The 25,330-nt window shown below is 46.5% G+C and overlaps 2 long non-coding RNA genes across 3 annotated transcripts in view; one reads left to right on the top strand and one right to left on the bottom strand.

Moving 5' to 3' along the window:
- LOC141578673 (uncharacterized) overlaps positions 1 to 7,915 on the top strand; it is a 70,285-nt gene extending 62,370 nt beyond the window's left edge. Inside the window, exon 3 of the long non-coding RNA XR_012509270.1 lies at positions 4,164 to 7,915. This is a non-coding gene — a long non-coding RNA (uncharacterized LOC141578673). The remainder of the gene's footprint in view (positions 1 to 4,163) is intronic.
- LOC105074791 (uncharacterized) overlaps positions 1 to 25,330 on the bottom strand; it is a 407,847-nt gene that overhangs the window by 21,873 nt on the left and 360,644 nt on the right. The window lies entirely within an intron of this gene.

Raw genomic sequence — 25,330 nt, 5'->3', positions numbered from 1 at the left:
ACCTCTGTACTAACCGTGCAGTGCGTGCTGTTATTGTTGCTCCCATTTTACAGATGAGGCTCAACCTGGTGGAATATGGTTTTGTAGTCTCTGACTACTAACATCCAAAGAGCATTCATCTGGGCAAACACAGACACACTTGTGGAAGAGCTCGAGTTCGAACTAGGGCAGCTGAACTCCAGAGCCTGTGGATCCTGGAGCAATGACAGACTCCTTAGAGAAAATGTGATCCAATTTTCCCTTTTCATGTAGAAAGTGAGTCCCAGACAAAAACGTGGGCCTTGAAATTGTTCACCTAATATGTTAGTCTTTGTTCTTCCCTGCATAGGCTCTTATTTACTCACACTTCCAATTGCACATCTGAAGTTCTCTGAGTAGTCAGGCCCTGTGGCAGACACCTTCAGTTACTCGCCTAGATCCTCCTTCCCAGCTCAGGGTGCCCACCTCCCAGCGGCTGGGAACGCCGGCTGCTGCTGGCTCCCAGCCGCAGCCTTCTCGGAACTGCCCATGACTGATGGGAGCCACGTGACCTGCGTGGACTGAGAGGGGGCTCCCAGGCTGTGCCCCCACAGGGGCAGCGCACAGCCGATGAATGACTGGTATGAAAGTATAAAACCCCGGGCCCCTCACTCCACGGTGAGACCACACCCCTCCAGAGCTTCTCATGAGATCAGGCTGAAAACAAGCCTCCAGCTACAAAAATAGCCTTTCTTAGCTTGCTTTCTTTTGCCCTATTTTTACTTCCCTCAGTTTCCTTTTCCTAAATACACTCAGTGAGTCACTTGCACGAGAACCCTCCCTGCCTCAGGCTCCACTGCTAGGGAGCCCATCCTACGACACTGTCCAAGGAGGGAGGGCGGACAGCACACCGGCAGGCCGTTGAGAGTGGACGCGGAAGCCTCTGCCTCACCGTTGTTCTCTGGATACTGCACGAGAATGGATTGTAGGGCCTCAAAATAAGACCTCAAAGCTGTTTAAGCTCAGAGGGGCCTTAAAGGCATCTGGTCAACCCTTTCATTTTAGCGATGGGATGGCCAACAACCAGTGAGGGGAAGGAACTGACCCAGCTCACACAGAATTGGAACCCAGATCAATCCCCACAAATAACAGTACAATGAAACCAAAGAGCCACACTGCTGTTCCTACTGCGGAATGTGTATCGCCAGCTCCAATCCAGACGGGAGAACTCTCTGTGGTGGAAGAAGGTGGGACTGGTGCGCAGAGACCTGACCTGGCTACTTGCTTGTCTATAAACCATTGCTCCTAGAATGAAAGCCGCGTTCCTTGGCCCAACATTTGGGTACCTTCACAAAGCAAAGCCCTTGAGCCTCTGCACTTGGCATCCCGTGCTCCCCAAGACACACTGAGCTCCATGGACCCCTCACCTTTCCCTCAGGATGCTGTGCTCTTGCTGGTTCATTCTAGATTATATGTAGAATAACTCGATAAAATACAAATGCCCAATAAAATGCGAATTTCAGATGGACAACAAATATTACATGGGACATACTTATACTAAAAAGGTATTTGTCTTCTGTCTAATCTAGCCTATTGTTTACTCCCTCTGCCTAAAGTCCCCTGCTGTGCAGAGTCTTAGGAAAAAATAAAAAAAACTCCTCGTTCTCCAAAACCAGCTCAAAAGGAACATTTTTATGGACAGCTTTCTCTAATTTCCGAAATGGTCACTCTGCAGGGGCAGAGTGCCCTGGGCTCTGCTCGCAGTACCACTGCTGTAGTGTGTTGTCAGGAACGGCTTTGCTGCCGGGCTCCCCTAAAACCGCAGGGGAAGGAGGGGCCTGTGCTTTCATTCACACACTTACTCACGCACACATTCAGCCCTTCCGTAATGTCTTCCCAGCACCTTCTCCGTGTCCAGCACATGTTGGGTGTAGGGTTCACACATCAACAAGTAAGACAGACCTGTTGTCTGCCGTGCTAGGGCTTCCAGCCCCGTGGACCAGGAGGGTATTAGACAAGTAAATATATAAATAACTGATTTTAAGTTATGGTCAGTCCTACGGAGGGACAAACTAGGTACTTCAGTACGGATGTGGATAAGAGCTAGACTGGTCATGGAAAGCCTTTTATGGAGGTAACATTTTTCAACTAGGACCCGAGAGATGACAAGTAGCCCATAGTAGGAAGAGCAGAGGAAAGGGGGCTTCAATGAGAAAGAACAGGCTGTGAGGAGGGCCTGAGGGCAGAAGAAGTTTGTCATGTTTGAACCTATTAGAGGAACTGAGTAGACAAGAGGGGCAAGAAGCATGAGGTAAGTATGGAGCCATAAGCAGGGGTCAGATCATACAGGATCTTACCAACCATGTTAAGGAGGTTATTTAAAGTAAAGCAGGAGGTTATTAATAGGCCTAAAGCAGAGAGGTGACACAATCTGACTTAAGTGTTCAAAAGATCACAGTACTATGAGCCTCTTTCACCTCTGAGCCCCCAGTGTTCACACTGAATGCATTTAATAAATATTTGATGAATAAATGAGTCTGTCCCCTTATTTGACCATTGCTCTTCCCCATCTGTAACAGGACCTTTGAAACTTCCAGATGACACTCTTTCATTCAGGAAGGATGGTGTCCCACTCTTTACATGTCCCCACTGTTAAGAAAGTTATCAGAGAGGTATTTCAAACTCTCAGAACATCCATCCTCACTGGAAGGAACTTTGGTCCACAAGAAGAGCTGAAATATAGTTTAGCAAACTTTACCAAGTGTGGCTTTTAAATTGAATAGCAGCACTGGTTTTCCACTGGGAATCTGGGCCAGGCTTCTGGAAAGCAAGATCTAATCAACACCACAGGCCAGACCCCTAGAGAGGGGCACACGAGAGTGTCTCAGAGACATGGGGGGATAGGTTACCTTCATCCTAAAGGAGCAAGTGACGGAGGAAAGAATTGTGTCCTCCACACTCCCCTCCCCTTTGCTCAAAAAAGCTCTCTATTTTTTGTTTTCAGCTCCCCAATGTCAGAATTCTTAGCCCCTATCCTAGGCCCCAAGGTCTTCTGTCCCACCCCACTCGCCCTACTCTTCCTCTGTGCCAGGGGAAGGGTCTTACCCTCCCCTGAGCATCCACTGCCCTGCAGTCTAGACCTTTCTCACGCCCTGGCTGTTGTCCACCACATGCTAAGGTCAGTTACATCCCACCATGGAGATCGGCTCCTTTTAGAAGCAGGAATGCCAGCTCTCCCACTCTGAATGCCCTGCAGGGTCAAGCCCCGTTACCGTTACCGGAGGAAGGAGAGAAAGGAGGCAGGGAGCAGATCTGCTAACTAGCATCTCATTTCACTTTTACAACTCTGTACGATGATTGTTATCCACAATTTTCAGATGAGAAAATTGAGGTTCACAGAGCTTAAGCCAAAACCCGAACCCGCTAGGTATTAAATGACAAAGTCTGAATTTAAGTCCATGCCCACCTAACTCCAATGCTGATGTCTCCTTGGCCCCCAGGCAAGACCACCCGAACAAAGCTTTTTAGCTTTTGAGCTTTTTAAGAATAGCTGCCTCCCTTTCCCATCTGCAACATACTCTTCTCTGCACTTACTGCAAAGATCATTTGTACCGCATCTCACACCTCTCCCCCAGCCCTTCCCTGGAATCTGGCGTTTAACGGGAGCACACTAGCTAAGCCTCCTGCAAACCTACAGGAATGCCTGAGCTGTTCGGATTCCAAGGGACCAGATTGAACCAGCGGCACCAGCGTGTACTACATCTGCCACAAGTGCGCTGAGACATTTTAGTCTTCACTCGTTTGCCTCTGTCATCTGGAATGTTTCTCGGAGAAAGCAAACACCATAGTCACCAGCAAAAAAAAAAAAGTTATTTTACCCTTCTCTGCAGGTCAGAAGTGGTTAACTATAGCAAAAAGTTTCCTTTACAAAGACTGGGAAACTTCTCATGATCAGGCCCCTGGTCTCTCCCCACTGCTGTTCTAGTCCACCCGCAGGTGGGCTCTGACCACACACAGGGCTGACAATGCCCCATTCCAGGACCTTGGCAGGAAACCAAGTCCCCACCCCCGGTGGCACTGTTTGCTCTGCCAAGAATCTACTCCCGTCTATGTTTCCTTGTGAACTTCTCAGCCTCTAGAATGTATCTCATCAACAGACCTCTCTTGCACTTACTTTCTCTGAATCCCTGTGACTTTGTTTGCAGAATGAATTACTTTCAAACATGAGGAGAACACAGCGTCTTGTCCGAGCCTCGAGCCATCAGTCAACAAATATGTGTGCATCACCTCCCAGGCGCTGGGTCAGGCGTGGGGATACAGCAGAGGACCAAAGAAACGAAACCCCCTCCTTCGTGGGACTTGCGTTCTGTGCATGGACAGCCTGCCTCACGTGAGGCTCCTTCAGTGCACTGTTTGTGTCTCCAGCAAAGGACACTCAATTCCCATCTTTGTTTCTCCAGGACGGAGCACAGCACCCAGCACTTGGTGGACATTCAATCATTGTCTTTATATTCAATGAGGGAAGACACATGTCATGACTAACACTCATCAAGAAGTCAGGACGCCTGGCTCTGCCACAAGGAACCTGTATGATCTCAGACCAAAACCAGTTCCCTTTCTCAGAAATAATCTCCTTGCTGAAATGGAGAGCCAGGGAGGAGATGCTCTCAGGGGTTACTTAGAGTGATATGCTTCAAATGAATGAGTCAATCCACAGTGTATTTTCCACAGGAGAGAAAAACAATCATAAAAAAGGTCTAGGCAGATCTTAACTGGACTAGTGAGTCAGAAGTACCAGGAAGTCCCAAAGGCTCAGCCAGCTCCTTCCGATCCTAAGTCCGGGGCCTGCTGGTTACCTGACAGCCTATCTGCAAGTCACTTCTGCTGCCCTTGCTCTGCAGCAAAGCTGCTTCCCAACGCACTACAGCTTGGAGGTGCTTGATGGGGTTTCCTGCCGCCCTGTGTGGCTGCGGCATGTTTATGCAGAGACTGAGGGTGTATGAGACATGCATGTCTTGGTCGTGAAGGTTTGACCCTTTCTATGGTAATAATGTGATAGAGACCTTGACTCCCTGACACAAAATAGTTCTACCCGTGGTGTGAAGGAGAATTTGAAACCTCACCAATCCATCCTCCAGATGCATACAGTTTCCTTCATGAAATAGGGGAGACAAAGGGATTTTGGTGGATATTGTGAACAGGATGGGAAAACCCCTTACATTCTTTTTTCATCACCCAGAAATGTCAGTCACTTACGACCTAAAGATGCTTAATGACCAGAGGAATAGAATCATTCCATCACTATGCCTTAGACCTTTGAATGAAAAAAACCTCCTTTCAAGGTTGAAAAGAGGAAGTGAGCCCACGTGGGGAGGAGTGACCGGACCACCCCTAACATGCACCCCCCTGAAGAGGTTTCTCACCCTCACCGACGCCTCCTGCCAAGTTAACACTGACCTCAGGGGGCGCTGTTTCCCCTGTGAACTTGCTAGCCAAATATGGACACGGGCACCTCCCCTTAATTAACTCACAACTGAAATAGAGCTGGAAACTCCAACTCAAACTGATTAATGACCTAGGAAAATCAAAAAGGGAAGGCTCATGTAGAAGTTGAAAACTAGACCACCTGACTTAAGAGATTGGACTTGATCTCTGGACTATGTGGCATCTCCATCCTAGCACTGGGTTGGCCTCCGTGACGTGCCTTTGAAATCACACCACCCAGGAGCCCACAGCCTGATGCCTGCCCTCGGGGAAGCCCAGGCACAAGAGAATGCATCTCAGAAAAAAGGCAAGACAGAGTTCCCTTGTGCTGTGAAGGCTTGCTTCACAAGATCCAGTTTTCTAAGGATCAGTGTGTCCTGATGGGGCCTGTCTCCTCTCGGAGGGACCTCAGTCCTACCTTATGGCCTCAACACGTAGATCAGGTGAAAATTTAGCCCCCTAAGGCCAACATCCTCCTTCTTGACAGGGGATCGATCCATGAGGTTTCAGATGAGCCGTGGCTTGCAGCTTGTACTTCTGACTGCTTATCGGACATTTCCTCCAGCTCCTCAAACTCACGATGGCCGTCCTCCTGGGCCCTGCTGCTCCTCCTCTAGCAGTCAGTCCCCAGTTCATAGCAGCCCTGGACCCCAGGTAGCCCAGTGTAAGCTCTCTGCATCCTCTCCCTCAGTCTTCCCAAGCCCCCTCTCTCGCCAAGCCCTGGTGACCTTATCCTTACAAGTCCCAAGTAAGCTGTCCTTACAAGTAAGCTGTCCTTACTCTCCACCTCCACAGCTTTGTCCTCCGTCAGACCACTGTCACCTCTTTTCTGAACTGCTAGAACATCTCCAGCAGGTCCTCTTTGCCCTGGATCCCTCCTTGTCAAGCACCTGGCTCTTTTGACGCAGCTCCTTGAAAATCAGCTCTAGTCTTACTGCTTCTCTGCTTCAAAACCTTCAGAAGCTTTCTACTGCCATAAAATCAAGGATTTTACTAAATGTTCCATAGGCTAAGTGTAATGCAAAGATAGGTTTTTGGAAAAATGCATCTGGGAAACTATATTAATACCTTGAAAAAAATGTGTTTAACTGCAGGACTTCTCAGTGCCTTTGATAAGATATTGGTAAGTAACACTGATGTGTATTTAAGTTTCCATGGGTGTAATACATTGGGCAACATTCCAAAACCTGTTTGATCAAAAACCTATTTTAGCAGCATTCTGTCACTTAGAAACTGCATTAAAAATTTCCAGTGTGTAATATGAAACCCAAAGTCTATATCCTGGCATTTAATGTACTGTATAATTTAACACCACTTCTTCAGTTTCACCCATGAACAATGCTTAGCTTATTGGGTTTTTAATTACAAAATGCATGATTTTTTTATGAAGTTAAATAAGATTGTTTAAAATTTATTTTTCTTCAAACCAGAGCCTTAAGATAATAAAACTACACTATCTGTATCACCCTTGATTCCCTTTTGCTGTGCTTACAGACAAAAACACACATACAGGCTTCCTTATTCTTTATCTTCTTCCATGTTTTCTTTTCACTACAACTACGTATCGGTGTTACGTACATTATTCCACAGCTTCTGTTTATGTCACTGACAGTGTTTTCCTGGACATCTTTCCAGATTAATACACACTGATCTTTCTCACTCACTGAAGCAGCTTTGTTATCTACTACCGGGCAAATACCACAGTTTATTCAATCGCTCCCCTACTGATGGATTGATAGCATTCCAGTTGTTTCCACTATTTTTATTTTTTGTTTATTTAACACATGCAGTGCTGTAATAAACATTCATAATGAAATCTATTTTATTTTATTTGAACAATAGTGTCCCAAAAGTTAACCAAACTCATTTTTTCACCAGAAACTCCTATTATCGACTTTTAGTAGCTCCTGGGTGAGATGAAAACCTACTGCAGTGGTCAAGGGTAGACGCCCAACCCCTGGCTGGTGCTCCTTACTCTAAACACAAGATAAACCGACCTTCTGCCCTTTAAAGTCAAGTCTTGGGATGCCCCTCTGAACATGGGAGGCAGCCGCTAGGCCTCCTGGTCCACCACAGACACTCAGCCCCAGCCGCCTCCTTCCTGCCCCTACTCATGCCCCGCGATGATCCCTCCTGAGCTAGGTCTCAGGGCCCTCATTTTAGAGAGCTTGCAGAAAGACCCAAACCACGTGACACCAGCGGGGGTGATGCACAGAAAGAGCACGCGACTCCGAGACAGCCATGACCACGGAGTCCACAAGAAGGACTCAGATGGGAGCTGAGCTGACAGGGCATGGCGCTCCTCCTGCTCGCCCCCGTCCTCTGGAGTGACTGCACACTGCACAAGTGGACCCTGCCCGGAAACTGGCTTCCAGTGGACCTCGTTCATGGAGAGAGTCAATTCGGGGAGACACCAGCCTCCCTTCCTCTCCTCCTCACTGTCTCTCCCCTTTGAAACCTATCCTGCTGAGCGAGCTGCAAGTGGCCCAACAAGTTACTCACATGTGTTGTTCTTCTGGCCTCAGTTTCCTCATCCATAAGATGGGAATAACAGTAACAACTCATAAGGATTGAAGATTTAATAAGTATAATTTACTTCCCTTCAAATCTGTGCTCAGATATGCATATATATATATATATATACACACACACACACATATATATGCATATATATATACACATACACATACATATAAAGTGCTTAAAACAGTGGCCTATAGTCAATTCCTAGGAAGCCTTAGCTCTACTACTGGCCACGTGCTCATCATCAGGCCACGTCTCCCTGGAAAGCCCCAGCCCAAGACACCATGGACCACTCGTGGTTCCCTACACATGGCATGATGCCCAATCCCTGCACTTTGCCCATGTCCCTCCCTCCCTCCCGACTGACCTTCCCCTCCGTCCAATGCCTGCTTGCCCAAGTCCTCGTCCTCCTCCCAATCTCAGTTCAAATGGTACCCTCCTTACAAAGCCTTCCAGGATTCTCGCCTCTCCTCCAATACCCCCAGAGCTTTCTCTCTCCCACCCTGTTTTACAGCAGCTCTCCTTCGTCTAATCACTGTCTGCCTCACATCACAGCCATGCATGCCCTTGACTTTCTCTCATTTGGACAGCCAGTTCCTTGACAGAATGCCTGAAATCCTTCCATTCCCTTCCCGCTCTGCCACAGTGGATGACACACAGTGATACCATGTGCAGACAGACCAAGTGAACACTGTCACCTTAAAAACCCTTTGCAGTGACAAACCCTGCCCATCTTTAAGTTCCATTCCATTGTGGCATAAAAACTGAGGCTTCCTCTCAATGGGTAGAGGGAAAGGCAGACCCACTGCAGCACCTGGGGGAAGGCAGGCTGGCCATGGCAGTACGTGAAATCTGGGGCTCTGGCTGGGTGACAATATGGACACAGGGATCGATCGTGCTGGCTCAGAGGGCACCTGAAACTAGAGCCCTCTTCTGGGCATGTGTCCACACACCTCACCAATTCCTCATCACCTGTGCCAGAGCCCAAATTTTAATTTGAAGTGCAGTGTCTGACCCAACTGAAATGGAATCCAGGGAAGGTCGAATCCTATTAAGCCACCAGACCATAAAGCAGAAAGGTATAAAGGTGACAAATTGCTTCTCCCAGTGGCAGTAGCTGTGAGGCACTCAGCAAGGCTGGGCTCTGGCCAGGAAAGGGCCAACAGACAGTCCCTTCTTCCCGGAAACTAACTCTACGTTCAACATCCCTTCCCAGTCGAGAGGTCTTAGGTGTTTAACACATAAGTGTTGAGCATGGCTCCTCGGATTTTATTTTTCAATTCAAATAGAACCTGGGTGTCCCAGGTCAGGCCAGCCTATAGGACAGTAAGTCCATAGTGACCTCTTTAAAAAAGGTTTTCTGCTGGTTGTGCACCAAGTTAAAACTGCACAAGTCCCAGCATCCTGCCCTTCCCCTCCCAGGTAGTCCTGGAAGGAGCTGAGGGGTCAGTCATGTGCTCCTGAAAAGAGTCCTCCTGGCTCCCCTGGGGCATGCACTGTGCTCCTTCTCATATGTTGCATCAGCCAAGGTGACTGTGTCCAGGAGGGAAGAGGTTGAGGATGGAGGCACATACACGTGTCCATGTCATCTGCATTATCCCGCAGAATTCCCCCTACAACCACGTCATGCCAGGATTATGGTCCCCATTGTAAAAATGAACAAAGAGCAAAGAGAGGTCCAGTGAGGACTGTTACTTATCCAAGGTCAAGTAGCTAGTCCAAAGTCAAGTTGAATCTTCCTGATTAAAGGTAATTTTCAGTCCATCACACAACACACTTTCCTTGCTGCCTCCAAAGCCCCCACTCTGGTGCACAGGGGCCTCACTGAAACACGAAAAGCCGCACCCTCCACCCAAAAAGTGCGCCGTGCTTGTTCTCAAGGTATCCGTTCCATTCCGGGATCTTTCAAAGGACTTTACCACTTGCCAGAAACACCCAGCTAGGAGTTTTGGAAACAAAGCTATGCTGCTAATCTCCGGCTTCAGTCTTTCTGCGGAGCACCTGCCCATTCGGCCCGGATCGTTCTTGCTCTGAGCCCTGCTGCTATGCCAGTGTTCCCACACCCCTGCACACCTCAGCTCTCAGACGTGGCTCCCAGTTCTCAACTCAGACCCTTTGGTCTGATGCGCTATTAGGAAAAGCTTCATCCTCCAGATGGCAAATGTTCTTGCTCAAATAGAATTCTGACATGGGACCCTCACACCGTAGCTAGGGGACACTGCTTCCTTCTTTGTAAGCACACTAGTGAGCCTCTGTCAGCGTCAGCTTCCTCACCTGTCACAGGGACAGTAATCGCCCCTCTTTCCTTGGGAGATAATATGTTGGTCCTGTTCTATGCACATCAAGCGCTTAGAGTAGGAACTAGCGCAGAGTGAAAGCTCAGCACATCTTAGCCCCATTCGCTTCCTCATCAGCCGCTCTGCCTGCCCCCAAACCACCAGCGTTGGCAGGACCTGCATGCCCCACCTCTTGCTATGCGGAAGACAGAGGTGTTGGTTGGGGAGGTGAGGGCTCACACAGAGCAGAGGAGCCCTGGGCTGTTCACGCATCTCTCAGAAGCTGTGATTTCCTTCTCACCTGGACCAAAGAAACAACCCAGCATCGGCTGGGTAACTCACTGCTGCTCTCCCAAATGCCCGACCTTCTGACGCCAACCCATCCATCCTGGAAGAGACTCAGGTGCCCAACTCTGTTCCACTGGGGTTCCAGTCTTCCCAGGGAACACATACTCCTCGTGCAAAGGCTGTCAAGGCGACCCATCCCTCTGGCTCTCCAGACACTGCAGTCCCCTGGGAAAACTTCTTTATTCTCAAATAAAATAGAGACAGAATCAGGGCCACTGCTCACTGACTGGGTCTTCCTCCCTTCCTGCTTCCTCTGCTACACTTAGTCATTACCACTGGCTAGCATCCATTTTTACCTCCACAATCATTAACTGCGCATTTGAATAGATATTTAACTCTACCCAGGAGACTCCAAATCCTGAGTTCTTTCAGGAGCATAACTTAATTTTTAAAGCACAAACTTAATAATAAAGAATAGCATTACAAGGATTACAAATAAATCCAATGAAGATCCCAGAAGTACAGCTGAAGTATTTGCACAGTGCAATGGCAGCACAGGGGAGGGTGAGCTCTGTTCTTTCTGTAAGAAGAAACTGTCACCATACTCTACTCTTGGAAAAATGCCTTCCTCCTACAAATTGTGGCCCAAAATTCACCTCCTTAGGGAAGTCATTCCAGTCAACAACTGGAAGTTTCAGAAAAGTACAGCAGATTCCAAGGACAGAAAACAGTCACTGGGTTCCATCTAAATGTCCCCCTGACTGGTTTGGGAATACAGTTTGATAAGGGAAGTAACTAGATTGGGAATCTGGTGAGCCATGCAAATATAGATGTTTCTCAGAAGTTTCTTGAGCATGAGGAAGAGGAGGAATCTAGGAAACTTCAACCTTTGGCTGAAAATTCTCAACATTTGGGGAGTTCTATCCCAATCAGTGGTCTTGGAAATTTCCAAGCAGACGGCACTGTGACGCACCCCTGCTTCCACGTGGGCATCTTCACTTTGTATGTGGAGAGGGTGGGGGTGGTGAGTAGGGTTCTTCCTGGGTACAGCTCTGAAAACCCTTCCATTTACAATCTATGAAGTCAATTATCACATTCAACTATGACTACATATGAGAATAATCAGCAACCATCTCACCCAAGGGGCTGCTTTTCCTCAGAGAGCAACAAGGGGCTTCTTAATTTTCCCAAATGTTTTGCTATTAGTGCTTCATTTCATGCCAGGAGGCATCAGGAACAACCCCCTTCCCCTCCTCACCTGCACTGGCCCCAGGACTGCACAGGCACGAGAATTCAGAGGCAGAGATGGGGGAAGGCACTGATGCAACTTTCCTAGCTGGATTTACGAAGATATGATTATGTTCATTCACTGTTCTCTCCACCGAATGTAAAAAGGAGAGAGTCAAGACTCATGTCAGAGCTCCAGCTTCTCACACGACGTATCTAAAGGATATTACCCCTTATGAGCAAGCCCAGTTCTGCAGGACGAGCTCTGCTTATGAATTAATGATGACTCCTACCACCAAGAAGGCAGTGACTCCAAGATTTGCATATCCAACCAAAATCTGTGTCCTGAGAATCAGTTATCACTGAACATGCCAGGGCACTAAGGCCCAAGTTCATTGTCTCTCCCCTCCCGCTGTTTCTTCCCTGTGGGTTCCCACATTGCTGAAAGGCCACCCAACGTGATTTCACTTCAGAAACCTGTGTGCCATCTCGCAGGCTTCATCTCCGCTTCATCCCCAAGTTCCACTGAGTCTATCTTCTTTAGCTCAGTAACACCCACCATCTTTTCTCCACCCCGAACCTATGATGTGGCCCGGCGCCTTAGCACTTCACACATGAGTTCCTTGACTTTTTTCATGTTCCCACCACAAGCTCGACCTGTCTCCTAAACTTTCTCAACTGCCAGAGTCATCTTTCTCCAGTGCACATCTCATTAAGTCGCTAAATTCTTTACATCACTGCTCATTTTCCTTCAGAATCAATCTCATACTCCTTGCAGAGCCTCCATAATCTGTACCTGGCCCTACTGTCTGCCGCCGCCCTAAATGCACTCTGTGATCTGTGGACACATTTACATCCTTTTGTCATCAACATTCTTTTATGACTGTGACTATGTCCCTGTGGCAAGTGGCATAGAAAGCGATTTGGGTTTAGCTCTCAATCTGAGAATCACTGTGTTTTAACAAGTGACATTAACTCATTCATAGTATCGGACGTAAGTGTCCGAGTGTGCTAGTGGTTACAGTGCTCTGAATGAGTTAATTCCCTCTCTAGCTGCTGCTCTTTCTGGTTATCTCTGTATTCTGTTTCTTCTCTGACTTCTCTAGAAAGGACCGAGGTTCTTCTGCTCTGCTTCCCCTGACCTGAATATTCAGTGGCTTGGGGATTGTACTCTAGCTCTATTTTTATAATAGTTACTTTATGCATTTGATAAACATACTTGAACATGGATTATTCAGAACAGCATTAGAGATAATCAGCACCTAAATTCTCTATATAACAAGACAAGGATCTCAGCATGCTTTAAATTCCACCTGCCCCCTAATACAGCCCAAGCACACTGCATTTGGAGACAGCTGAAGTATTTTAGTTGGAAAATTAATTTTTAAACATCAAAATAGGGTTTTTCCTGGTTTATTTATTCACAATTGTTTACTTTATCCTGCTTCTTTCTTGGATTCATTTTTTCCCTTGTAATTTTTTTCAAGGGATCTGCATGTGGCAAATTTTCCAAATCTTTGCATATCAGAAAATCTATGGATTTTACCCTTAAGCTTGAATTAAATATTATTGGATATAGGAATGCAGATTCAAAGTTAATTGTCTCCCTGAAATCTGAAAGCACTGCTCCATCATCTGTTTCATCCATCGCTGCTGCTGAGAAGTCTGCTGTCAACCTGATTCACATCCCTTTGGAGTTAATCAGTCCACCCAGGGCCCTGTACTTCACTCCAAAAGCTTTTGGAATTTCCCTTAATGACCAAAAACTTCACCATATAGTGTCTTGCATGGATTCAATTTTTCATTTATTCTGCTTGACATCTAAGACTTACCTTTCTGTCTAAGGACTTTATTGGATTCTTAAATCCTATAAAATTGCCTTCTATGATGTGTTTGAAATGTTGCTGGGTTTGTTCTGCTATTCAACTCACGTGCTGCTGTTTCCTCTTTCAACAATCTGGTTTTTAATATCTTGCACCTCTATTCTGTCTGGGATTAGTAAGAGCTACCAAATCGAGTTCAAAAAAGTGTTCTTATTAAGTGAAAAATCATGCTAAAATGAGTTGTTATCTAGATAGAATAGGCTTGAAACACGTAAGCCCAATTTAATAAGCCTAGTTTTCATCATAATAGTTTATGAACATCCTGAGCAATTCAGGATTTTAAATCCTCCAATGGAGCAAGAGAAGGCAAGGAAACCACAGCTCAGGATGAATGTCTGGCCACACTCTTCTGAGGTTGTCTTTCAAAGACCAGTCACACCCTTGAAATCAAAGCACCCCTGGCGGTAGATGAACGAACCTCTGAGACAAGTGAACGACTTCAACACACCGTAACAAAACAAACCAGACAGCGTCCCCACAGTGACTTTAGTGCCTCCACACTGCACACACTGAAGGAGGACCGGCGCTTCCCGGGGCCACGGCATGCACGTGAGCCATCTTCACTTGCTGGCAGTCCGTGACCTTGGGTTACCTACATGCTTAACTCAACTGTTCTACTGTCCTAGGATTTGCATTTAATGCCTAGCTTCATACTGAAAACATGTAGCTGCTGAATGACTTTAACCTCCTTGAAAAAGCAATGAGCTCCAAGTAACAAAAGCAATGTGTTAGAAGATGTTATTATTAACTCCCTCGACATCCTTCAGAGTGTCAAAATCACCTTCCCAAGGAGCCTAATGTGGGGACGAATTCCCCGGGTCTTGACATTCAGTTTCAGGGTTTTAATTTACTCCAGATTCACACATCATGTGTCCCATGAAAGACAATGGTCATCTGCAAGACCTCATCACACCCTCCCCCCAAACTATGTGAAACTCTGGGGACTCCAAGGGAAAGGTGGAGAGATTTTGTCAGATCATTAGCACCCCATCTTCAGAAGTTCTCTGCAAGGCAGAAGTGGCAGTATTTGCCTGAGTCTGTGACGGGGTCCCTCAGCTATCTAAGACATGCATCTGGAGAATTTAGTCCATGTTAAAAAAAAAATCTATGTGTTACAGTTCTGGTCTTCGTAACACTTTCTGGTCAGGGCATTACCCTTCCCATGATGAAACAGCAAAAGGTAGAAACAGAGCCCAAAGTTGGTTTCTAACATGAAAGAAAGGGAAAAGAACTGATATTAATTTAGGAAATCTGATGTTTTACCAGTTGGTTTCACTCTCAACACACACATACACAAACTACAGACAGAGACAAGGAGAGAGTCACAGATATGGATGCTCATTTCCCCCTCAATATAATTCTTTGACGTAGATGGGTTATCTCATTACTGGATGTGCAAACTGAGGCACGAAGCAGTTAAACTCTAAACCCTCTCAGCTAAGTGATAGTGTATTCTCAGTGGTTACTCTTCCCATTTGCTGGTCAGGAACTATATCTGTTTCATTCATCCCAGGATCCACCTGCCTAGCAGAGAATCTGGAACACAGCAGGTGGTCAGTGAAATTTGAGCCCCATCTGTAAAGCCTGTCATCCTTCATTGTAACTTGTATGGTTGTCATATCAGCACCAGCTCTTCATTTACTCAATGACGTTTCACTGACCACCCACTAAGTGTCCAATAGTCAAAAATAGTGCCATAAAAAGTTACTGACCATCCAATGAGATAAGTTAAAAAAACTAAGAATACATTATTACTTAGTTGAATGCTAAAGGAAAATGGAAAATGCAAAGGAGACAAAATTGAGAAGTAGGAGAGGAGTGGGGGCGGGGTTACATTCCACCTCACATTAGCTATCGGGATCAGGGAAACCCTCTCTCTCAGGGGGCCGTCATGGCATTTTGTCAGACCCACACACCTCAAACCTTATGGTCAAGATTTTGTTGCCTTTTAGTTGAACTGTAATCATTGCTTGCTGGAAAAAAAAAAAAAGAAAGAAAAAAATGTTTTGTTGCCTTTGGAATAGGCACACATCAGATATTGCATTTCCCAGAATCTAGGGTTGCCAGATTTAGCAAATTAAAACATGGGATTTCCAGTTAAACTTGAGTTTCTGATAAGCAATGATTTTTTTTTAGTTATATCTCAAATATTACATGAGATATACTTCTAGCAAAATATTTTTGTTTATCTGAAGTTCAGAATCAATTAGGTGTCCTGTATTTTCTCTCTCAAACTTACTAGAGAATCATTCACCAATTTTATAGGTTAAACAGAATAAAATGTAGATTTGATTAAGATAGAGCTTGGAGATACCTAAATTTGATTGGGCGTTAATTACATATTTTAATTATTGAGAAGAGTTACCGTTCAAAGAAGAAAGCAGTGTCTGCATAATCTCTTTCTCTCTCATGGTTAACGCAGCCGATGAAGACAACAGAACGCCGAGCATGGGACACAGCAAACACCCGCTGTTAACTACGGTTGTTGAGTTATTTTCATTATGGCTGGTGGTGTGCTCATTAATCCATCACGCCAAAATCTAACGAACCTTATTACTTTCCAGGCACTGTACTGGAGTTTTGCACATACATCATCTCTCTCAATCCTTCCAGTGCCCTTATGAGAAAAATATTACCATCCTGAGATTACAGATGAGGAAACTGAGACTGAGTGGTGCAGTATCTTGCCTGCAGTGAGAGAATCTGTGTTTTAACCCAATTCATCTCCTGACTCCAAGCCCGGCGGCTTTTCCATCACAATAAGTGTAAGCACAGGGTGTATGGGTTTTCACTTAAAACCCCACCACGAAGGAAGGAAAACGAATTCAAGATCGCTGACTCTAGTTAAGCAGTGCCGTATGCATCTAGTGTATTTCTGCAGTGAGACTCTTGGCTGTGTGTGGTTACTTGTGGCAGGTCACCCACCTGTCTTCTTTGCAGACATAAATAACTCCAAGCATTTGGAAGGAGGTGTGGGAAGCTGAGGAAAGAACAAAGGAACTTTGGTGTGGAAATGCCACTTTTGCTAGAATAAATGGGAGCCAAAAACAGTCAACACTGGGTCTCAGGCCTTAGACTCTGCACTACTGACCCAAGACAAAGAAGGGGGCGGACAGAGGGAGCGCCCCAAGGCCGCTGCTGCTGCCTTCGGGTGTAGTGAGTAGGTACCACCCCGAGGCGGAAATGGACTCAAGTCCCTCCGGGACACCCCTTATCCTCCTTGCCCTCCAGTACGATGTCAGTCCATCAGCTAAACATTAAGGGACCTTAATGAGGGACAAATTCTGTGAAGTCCTAGGTTGTTCATCCAGTATTGGAAAGTCCCCAGACAGAGAGAAGATGCTGCACAGAGCGAGGGACAGAGCAGCAACATCCTGAAAAGGCATTCTTCTGGGCAAGTGTGAGTAATAAAAACAACAACAAAACCGAATCCCCAGTGTATAATTTCCAAAGCTCCCTGCAGTGTTAAGTATGATAGTCCTAATTACGCTCATTTTGCAGCTGAGGCCCCAGAAGACCCGAGAGGTTGGTTCTGCTCCTCTCCCAAGGCTTCAGAGCACACCCGCAGGGGAGCTGGAAACAGAGGGCGGGTCCGGAGCGTGTCCCAGAGGTGCTGGATTTCACGCTATTAAAGGACGTTCTCATCCATCTGACTTCCCGTATTTTCTACCCTCTTTCATTACTAGAATTGCACCTATGTGAGGCCAATTTCGCAACTTGCACCAAAGCCCATGCTTGTTTTCCTACCCAAAGACATCGGTCCAAATATGAATTCCTCCAGCATCATCAATCATGCCTTTGCTCCTTGACCATCCTCATCAGCATATAAACACATGCTGTCTTGTGTCCGATCCTTCAGACACATACACCCATGCACACACACAGATATGTACATACACACGTACAGAGAGAGATCCTTTTTCACCCTATCTCACTCCAACTCTGCCCCATCTCTCTATTCCTTTAACACAGAAAAAGATGGATTGCTAAATGGATCTAGGACTGGATAAATAGACATGAGGAGGCAAAGCTATTAAAAGGTTAAGACTAGAATCCAGGTGGGGGCGTACATGGGTATGTTCACTCTACACTTCTTTCAGCCTTCCTGCATATTTGAAATTTTCAAAGTAAAATGTTGGCGGGGGACTGTCTCTATTTCAACTCCGTTCCTCCTGTGATCCTCTGAAACCATCCCAATAAGGCTTTAACCACCACTACCCACCAGTTCTTGTCAACGTCCCCCATGACCTTCACATCACGAAGTGCAGTGGTCACTCCCTAACCCTCTTACCTGACCTACTGGCAGTGTTTGACTCCCTCCTTCCAACACTGTTTTCCCCACTCAGCTTCTGGGCTGTCACTCTGGTTTTCCGTATAAATCACTGGCTTCTCCTTCTTAGTTTCTTTACCTGTTTTTTTTCCTTACCTTCCCAATAGCTAAGTAGTAGTGAGCCATCAAACTTATTCCTTAGGCGTCTCTTCTATCTGCTCTCCTATGATGAGTCCATCTATTCTCATGGCTTTAAGTGGCATCTTTGCAGGTGGCTTCCCAATATGTATCTTCAGCGTAGACCTTGCCCTTGAAGTCTGGATTTCTATATTTAACTGCCTATTCTTGGAGGTCTAGTAGATGTCCCAATCCTAAAGCATCCAAAGTCAAACTCCTGGTTTTACACTAGCACCCTCAGTCTCACTTAGATCTGCCTGTCACCCTGTGAACAAGCCTGACTTAGCCAGCTGGAGGACGAGAGGCCATAATAGCAAAAAAACAAGGCATGCTGTCAATCCTAAGACACCAGAGTGAGGCCATCCCCGATCTGCCAGTCACCAGCCACCAAATCAAACATCTAACTAGTGGTAGATGTGCGTGTGGCCTCCGGAGAGATCAGCTGAATTGGCCAGGCCAACCCACAGAATTAGGAGACTAATAAAATGTTGTTTTCTTGAGCCATTAAGACTTGGGATGGGGAATTCGAGATGTGCAAATACTAACTACTTACATAAAATAGATAAAAAACAAATTTCTTCAGTATGGCACAGGGAATGATATTCAATAGCTTGCAATAACCTATAATGAAAAAGAATACGAAAACAAATATATGTAAGTATGTGCAAGACTAAAACATTATGCTTGCACACCAGAAATTGACACAACATTGTAAACTGATTATACTTCAATTAAAAAAAAAAAAAGACTTGGGATAGTTTGTTCTTGATGAAAATTCCAGAGTATCTGAATTATTCTAGAAAGTATGTGTAATTTTAAGCAGAAAGAGTCACTTTTAAAAAAAGATAATTACCTGTCTTTAAATGCATGAACTGGGACCTGGTCTTGTCATTGGCCCTTATTTCCTTGAAGATGGCCCCTTACACTGCCCCGATGTTCTCACCTGGGCAAGTTTTCATGGTAGGACAGCTTCTCCCAACTATCTCTGAGAGTCTGGGGTGCAGCTTTTTGTGTACTCTCTCTACGCCGTGGAAACACCTGAGCTCCTACACCCCCTTCTCAGTGAAATGCGGACAAAGGACGGAGACAGGTCTGTATAAAAGTGTCCTCTGTTTCTTTTTATTTTAATGCCATGTGATAGTCTCTGGAATTTAAATCTGGTTAGTTGTGGCTTACTTGGTGAACGTGCCTCCATTTTGTATTGATTAACTTTTGACATTGAATCACAGTATGAATTCTTAAAAATTAATTTTTGACCCTGGAATGCAAATATGGTTTCAAAATTTATTATATACCTCAAACTCTTCCATAAATTGTATTAGGAAGCTATTGAGATTGCACACAGTCTATTAGAAAGAGTGGTGCGAGGACTTTGCAACTACCTAAGCCCCGAATCCTGACCTGAGCAGTTACATTTGACTTCACACAATACGGCTAATTGAGTCAGCAGCCTGACCAGACTGCTAGAGTGAAACAAAAGATTCCAAAAGGCCTAGTAAACCCTAAAGATGACGACTTCCACTTCTTTTTCTTCTTTTCATTTGCTTGGCTCCCTTCTGCAACATTCTGATCACATGTAGGGAGCCAGGCCCCAGAGACTCCCTGCCTGAACCCCTCCCACCAAGCCTCACTGACGTGATTCTCATGGGCACCCTCACACCTCACGTCCTGACGTCTGGTTAGCTCCTGATACACGGCATCACCATGGTGAGTGTAACCGCCTTCTGCCCTCCTGGACTGAGATTCCTTGAGGTCAAGCTCTGAGTCTTATTTACATCTGTGTGCCTTGTACCCAGCATGGGACCTGACACAGTGCTGCTGCTCCAAACAGGTCTGCTGACTGAATGAAATAAACAGCTTTACGTGTCATGATCAAGTACAAAGCTCCCCCAGGAAGCCTGAGGACTGATGAGAACCATCCAAGTGTTTGTTGCCACCATCACCACCACCACCGTCATCACCATCATCATCACTCACTTCATTTCAGTCGCTGTGTTTCCTGGATTTCATTTGTGTCCCCCAGCCTTATTATCTAGGAAGCAGTGGGAGGCTGGGCAGAAATCCAGGCCTCTTGGCTCAGAGTCAGTCAATCCTTCTTTACAGCATTATTACTACTAGCCAGATGGAACCCAGAGAGGCCCACAGAGCAGTGTGGCAGAGAGAAGTCTAGAATCAGAACCTTTGCCCTCGTGAATGAGGAGGAAGAAAATGTCCATTCAGAAAACAATAACTGCCCTGTCATCCTACTCAGGGCTCTGTTTCACCTCTTTGTTTTTTCTGTTTTAGGTTCATGGCAAAATTAAGAGGAAGAAACAGAGATTTCCTATATATCCCCTGGTCCCAGAAAGACATGCCAAGCCTCCCCCAGCATCCAGAGTGGTACCTTTGGTACAGCTGATGAACCTACGTTGACATGTCATAATTGTCCAAAGTCCACAGCTCACACTAAGGTTTGCTCATTGTACCTTTGACGGGCTTGAAATAATGTGTAATGGCATGTATTCGTCATTACAGAATCATGCAGAGTCGATTCCCTGCCCTCACACTGCTCTGCTCTCTGCCTGTGCGTCTCCCACCCCAGCTCCAGCAACCACTCATCTTTATACCGTCTCCATAGTTTTGCCTTTTCCAGAATGTGGTCCAGTTGAAGTCATAAAGTATGTAGCCTTTTCAGAGTTCCTTCTGTCATTTAATAACATGCATTTAAGTTTCCTCCATTCCTTCTCATAGCTTAATAGCTCATTTCCTTTTAGTGCTGGATAACATTCCACCGTCTGAATGTACCACAGATTACTGATGGACAGTAACACTGAAGGGCATCTCAGTTGCTTCTGAGTTTTGGCAATTATGACCAAAGCTGCCGTAAACATCCGTGTGCAGGGTTTTGTGTAGATGTAAGTTTTTGACTCCTTTGGGTAAATATCAAGGCGTGTTAATCTCTGGATCATATGCTAAGAGTACAAGTAGTTTTATAAGAAGCTGCCAAATGGGCTTCTAAAGTGGCTGTACCACTTTGCATGTTTCACCTCTTTTTAGTTCTTACAACAACCCTCTGAGGTCAGAAGTAGCTTTAAGATGAGGAAACTGAGCGGCAATGGATTTTCTAGGCAAGGCAATGAATAACTAAGTGACCACTTGCCACCCTAGATGTTCTACTGACGTTTCCACACAGCTTCAAAAAGCTGCTCAGAGCCCTGCCTCCAGATAAAACAGAAAATGTATGGTATGACATCTACTGACAGGGCCAGCTTCACTGAAGGCTGGGTAAAGAGGAGAATGCTGTTAGGAAAAACAGACAGACAGAAACCATGCTTCTTGAGAATCCTTCAAGAAGGGGGACCGAAACAAGCATGTTTCATGAACACGAATCTGTCATCATCCAAAGTGCCTGAGCCTCGGGAAGTTTAACGTATCTGCATGACTCCCCCAGACCATGCATTCCGTAAGCACTCCGAGAACTTGGGGGATTTTGGAGGAAGCTACCTCACAGGTGTTACATGGGGCATCCAAATATTGCATGGGAAACACTTAGACTAAAATATAATGTCATTTATCTGAAATCCAAAGTTAACCAGGTGTCCTATGTGTCAGTTTTCTTTGTTTGCTTGCTTTGCTCAATCTGGCAACCGTACATAGGGCTCTAACAGTGAGGGGGCTGGTCCTGTGTCACTGGCCAGAGCTGTGACCCATGTCTACGACTATACTGACCCTTAGCAAGGGGACAGAACTTCCGCGCATGACTTGAATCACTGTGGATCATCCCCCCAGGCGCAGGGCTGTGGCGCAGAGCAGGGCCGTGAGCCACGGGGGAGGAGAGGGGTTTGGAAAGGCGCCCGGCCATGTCAGCCCCACTACAACCACTCTCAGCTGGTCCCACGGCTCACACCCTTTCTTCCAGTCCCACCGAGCACGCGCGTTCTGAGGACATAGTCTGACACAGCTGGGGACCGACGTGGACACAGGGAGTGAGGCGGCCCCAGCCGGCTTTATCCTTTACTCGTTCCCGGCACGTCCTGCACTGGCTACCACCGTGTGTCCCTCGCTTCCTGTAAGACAGTGCCTCGGAGATCGTGCTATAGAAAGAACACCGCCCTGCGTGAGTGTGAGTGGGAAGACACGCTGCTGTGCTGAGTGACGGCCCAGCTCTGGAGACGTCTGCCTTTGGGCCAGCAACCTCCTCTTCCAAGGTCCTGGTCTGCTCCCCTGTAAAAGGGGAGGATTTCCTAGAAAGGGGGAAAGGCCCTTCTCATGCTGCCATTTAGCATAGCCACATCTGGCCCCTCCCACCCCACCCGACACCAGCTTTGGCATCTCTTAACAGTCACTCATTTTTTCATTTTTTTTAAAAATCAGAGTTCTGTAACAAGTGTTGAATATATCCGGTGCACTATTAGGCGGGTGCTGCTGATAAAAAAAAATATGTCCCCCACGGCCCTCCCTGAGCTCACAGAACAACAGACGACACAGACATGCCCACAGCCAAGTGCCATTCAGGGCAGGGGGCGCCACTGCAGAGATTGGAAAAGGTACCAGAGGACGCCCGGGGAGGGAGGGAGGGAGCATCCCCATGGAAGGGAATCTGGGAAGGGCTTAGAGATGAAGTGACTTCTGAACTGGGGCTTGAAAGATGGGTAGGGCTTTATCATTCAGGTAAGGCTCCTGGTGTGTTCAGGGAGCAGTTAGAGGCGCCATTTGGACCAGAGATGCTCCCATGATAATGACTGATGATGAAAAGCAGTGGAGGACTGCTTCCATAGCAATGGGGATAAAAGAACAGAATGAATCCATCAACTGAGGTGAGCACCTAGAAGACAATGATTTCTAATGCATCAATCCTTAAAATGCCTTTCCTGGCAAAATTAATTCACTTAGGTGATACTGAAGCCTCCTTAAAAAAAAAAAAAAAAAAAAAAAAAACCAGGGCTGCCAACAATGCATTTCCTAGTGAGGTGGTGCAGGACCCTAGAGCAGTGCTGAAATGCAAGGAGAGGGTGTCATCCTTTGAGGTACTGGCCTCATTTGTCACATGGGTCCCAGCAGAACGGACACGTTCCACAAGCAGTTATCTACAGGTTACCTGCCTTTCCACCTGGTGGTGTTTTATAACATCCTCAACAGAAAGGAGGCGCCCGGAAGGACGAGTGGTAGTTTTCAGGTTGAATATTGGCATCTATTCCTTTTAAAGGGAAGCTGACATCTCATTTTTTAAGGGTGACATGCCATTACAGAGATGCATTGAAAGGTTAAGATTCAAGCACACTCTTGAACATTCTAAGTGGCACACGAGCTAGAAAGAAGCTCTCATTAGGTGTAATGGCCCTTCTACCTTGAAATGTGGGAGAAGGGCACACGCTGAGAGAAGCCACAACAGCACACATTGGGTAAATAAACACACTCTCAAAGAAATCAGAACAGACTGGCCTTCATTCCATTTCAAAATGGCCCAGCCCTGCGCATCTCTGGACAAAGGGAGCCAAGCCAAAACGCAGAGCCACATGCAGGTGGCGCTGGGATCAGGCGTCTCCTTTTAAAAAAGGCCACGGCACTGTGTGCGGGAAGAGCCTGGGGAGGGCGCTCTGAGTTCCAGCAAGTGCCATGGGGTCACCATTATCGCCACCATGGCATCATGCGCAGTATCTGGGAATGACACTCACCTACCTCGAGTGAGCTAGGGGCCTTCCTTGCAGAAGCCTCCCCAAACGAGTGGCCTTGGCGATCCATGATTTATAGGATAAGGACACCACACCCGCACACAGCTGGAGAGGGACAGCACCGCAGTGAGCCCGGGTCTCCCTAGGACCAAATGGAGCACCCTTCCACTGAAGCCCAGAGAGAGTAAGCGGTCTGCTCGAGCTCACCAGACCCTAAAGGGGGCTGGAACTTGAACCAAGAACCTCGTTTTTCTAGCTAAATTCAGAGTATGCCCCTTCAGGACGCCGAGAATAGCTTCCTCTTGCCAACCTCTCAGCCGACTTTAAACTTTGTCACCTTTCCTCCGACAGCTGTAGTCTCTGGTATTTCTGCTCTCTGTTTGAAAGGGAGTAACTTGACAACCTTTAAAATCCTTCTGTAGAGAATAAAAAATACCCATCCACATTCCTGCTGCACTCCTCACGGCCTGCCTGCCTCGGGCTTCCTTGGCCTCGCCCGTACCTGGGCTTTGTTAACGAACTCTCTCTGAGGTCCGGGTGTGAGATGATAATTCAGCTACTGCCGGGGGGCTGCAGAAGGCCAGCCTGTAAGGTTTCCAGAGAGAGCCAGCAGGCCCGGCCATGTTTTCAATGGACAGGGGTGAGAGAATGAAGAGCTGTTTTCCCCACGTGTTGCCTGAGAGCCTGCGTGAGGCAGGAGGGGGGGAGGCACGGGGGGAGGAGGAGAGAGAAGGGAGATGAGAGCGGGAGCAGGGAAACGTCAGCTCAGGTTCTTTCAGAATAAATTTCACTTTAGGGCAGAATCTTGGTTTCTAAGTTGGTTTCTAGAAATTCCATTTTTCTTATTTCAAAGCTTCCTATTGCATCCAGTATTTCTACAAGTGTTTCTTGGTAGAAGAGCAGCACCGTACAAGAGGCACCAAAAACTAGAAATTGGGACACAACCCATCCTCTTCCAAACAGCCAGATCTCAAAGGCGTGGTTCTGATCCAGGGAGGGAAAGGATTCCCAAGGCGGGGTGCTGTCTGAGTTTTTCCTTCCCAGCTGCGTGCCACAAGCTGAGAAAACATAAAAACACAGCATAGACTCTAGCACTCCATGTGTGCAAGGAAGATCTGACCAGTGGGTGGGTGGGTGGGATGTCAGGACCCATTGGCCCAAAGCTCTGACCCCATTTTCCGTCTCCCTTGGGGGTAACTCAGTTTTCTGCTCATCATCAGAGCTGACTCTGGAGCATGCTGTCCTGCGTCCCACTGAAGACCTGTCTGGGCTTCCATCCTTCCCTTTGAAAGATTCTATTCACATAATTAAAGAAAAACACTTGACTGTACTCTAGGGAGAAAGAATTGATAATTAACTACATGAACATAAAAGCCATAAAGGTGGGTATAGTTTGGGGGAGAATCTGCCTTTAAATCTACATTTCTCTCCTGGAAAATTCCTTTCAGCTATGAGATTCAAATTTAGGCACAAAAGAAGACCTCAAATCAACTTCCAACTTGAAGCTCATCAGTTAAAACCTGGGTGCCTGGTATATACACTCTGTGGAATATTATTCAGTCCTGAAAAAGGAAATTCTGATGTGTGCTACAA

This window comes from Camelus bactrianus, chromosome 9 (assembly GCF_048773025.1).
Source record: "Camelus bactrianus isolate YW-2024 breed Bactrian camel chromosome 9, ASM4877302v1, whole genome shotgun sequence".
NCBI lineage: Eukaryota > Metazoa > Chordata > Mammalia > Artiodactyla > Camelidae > Camelus > Camelus bactrianus.
The sequence above is the reverse complement of the archived record's forward strand: the minus strand, read 5'-3'. Positions and strand labels throughout refer to the sequence as shown.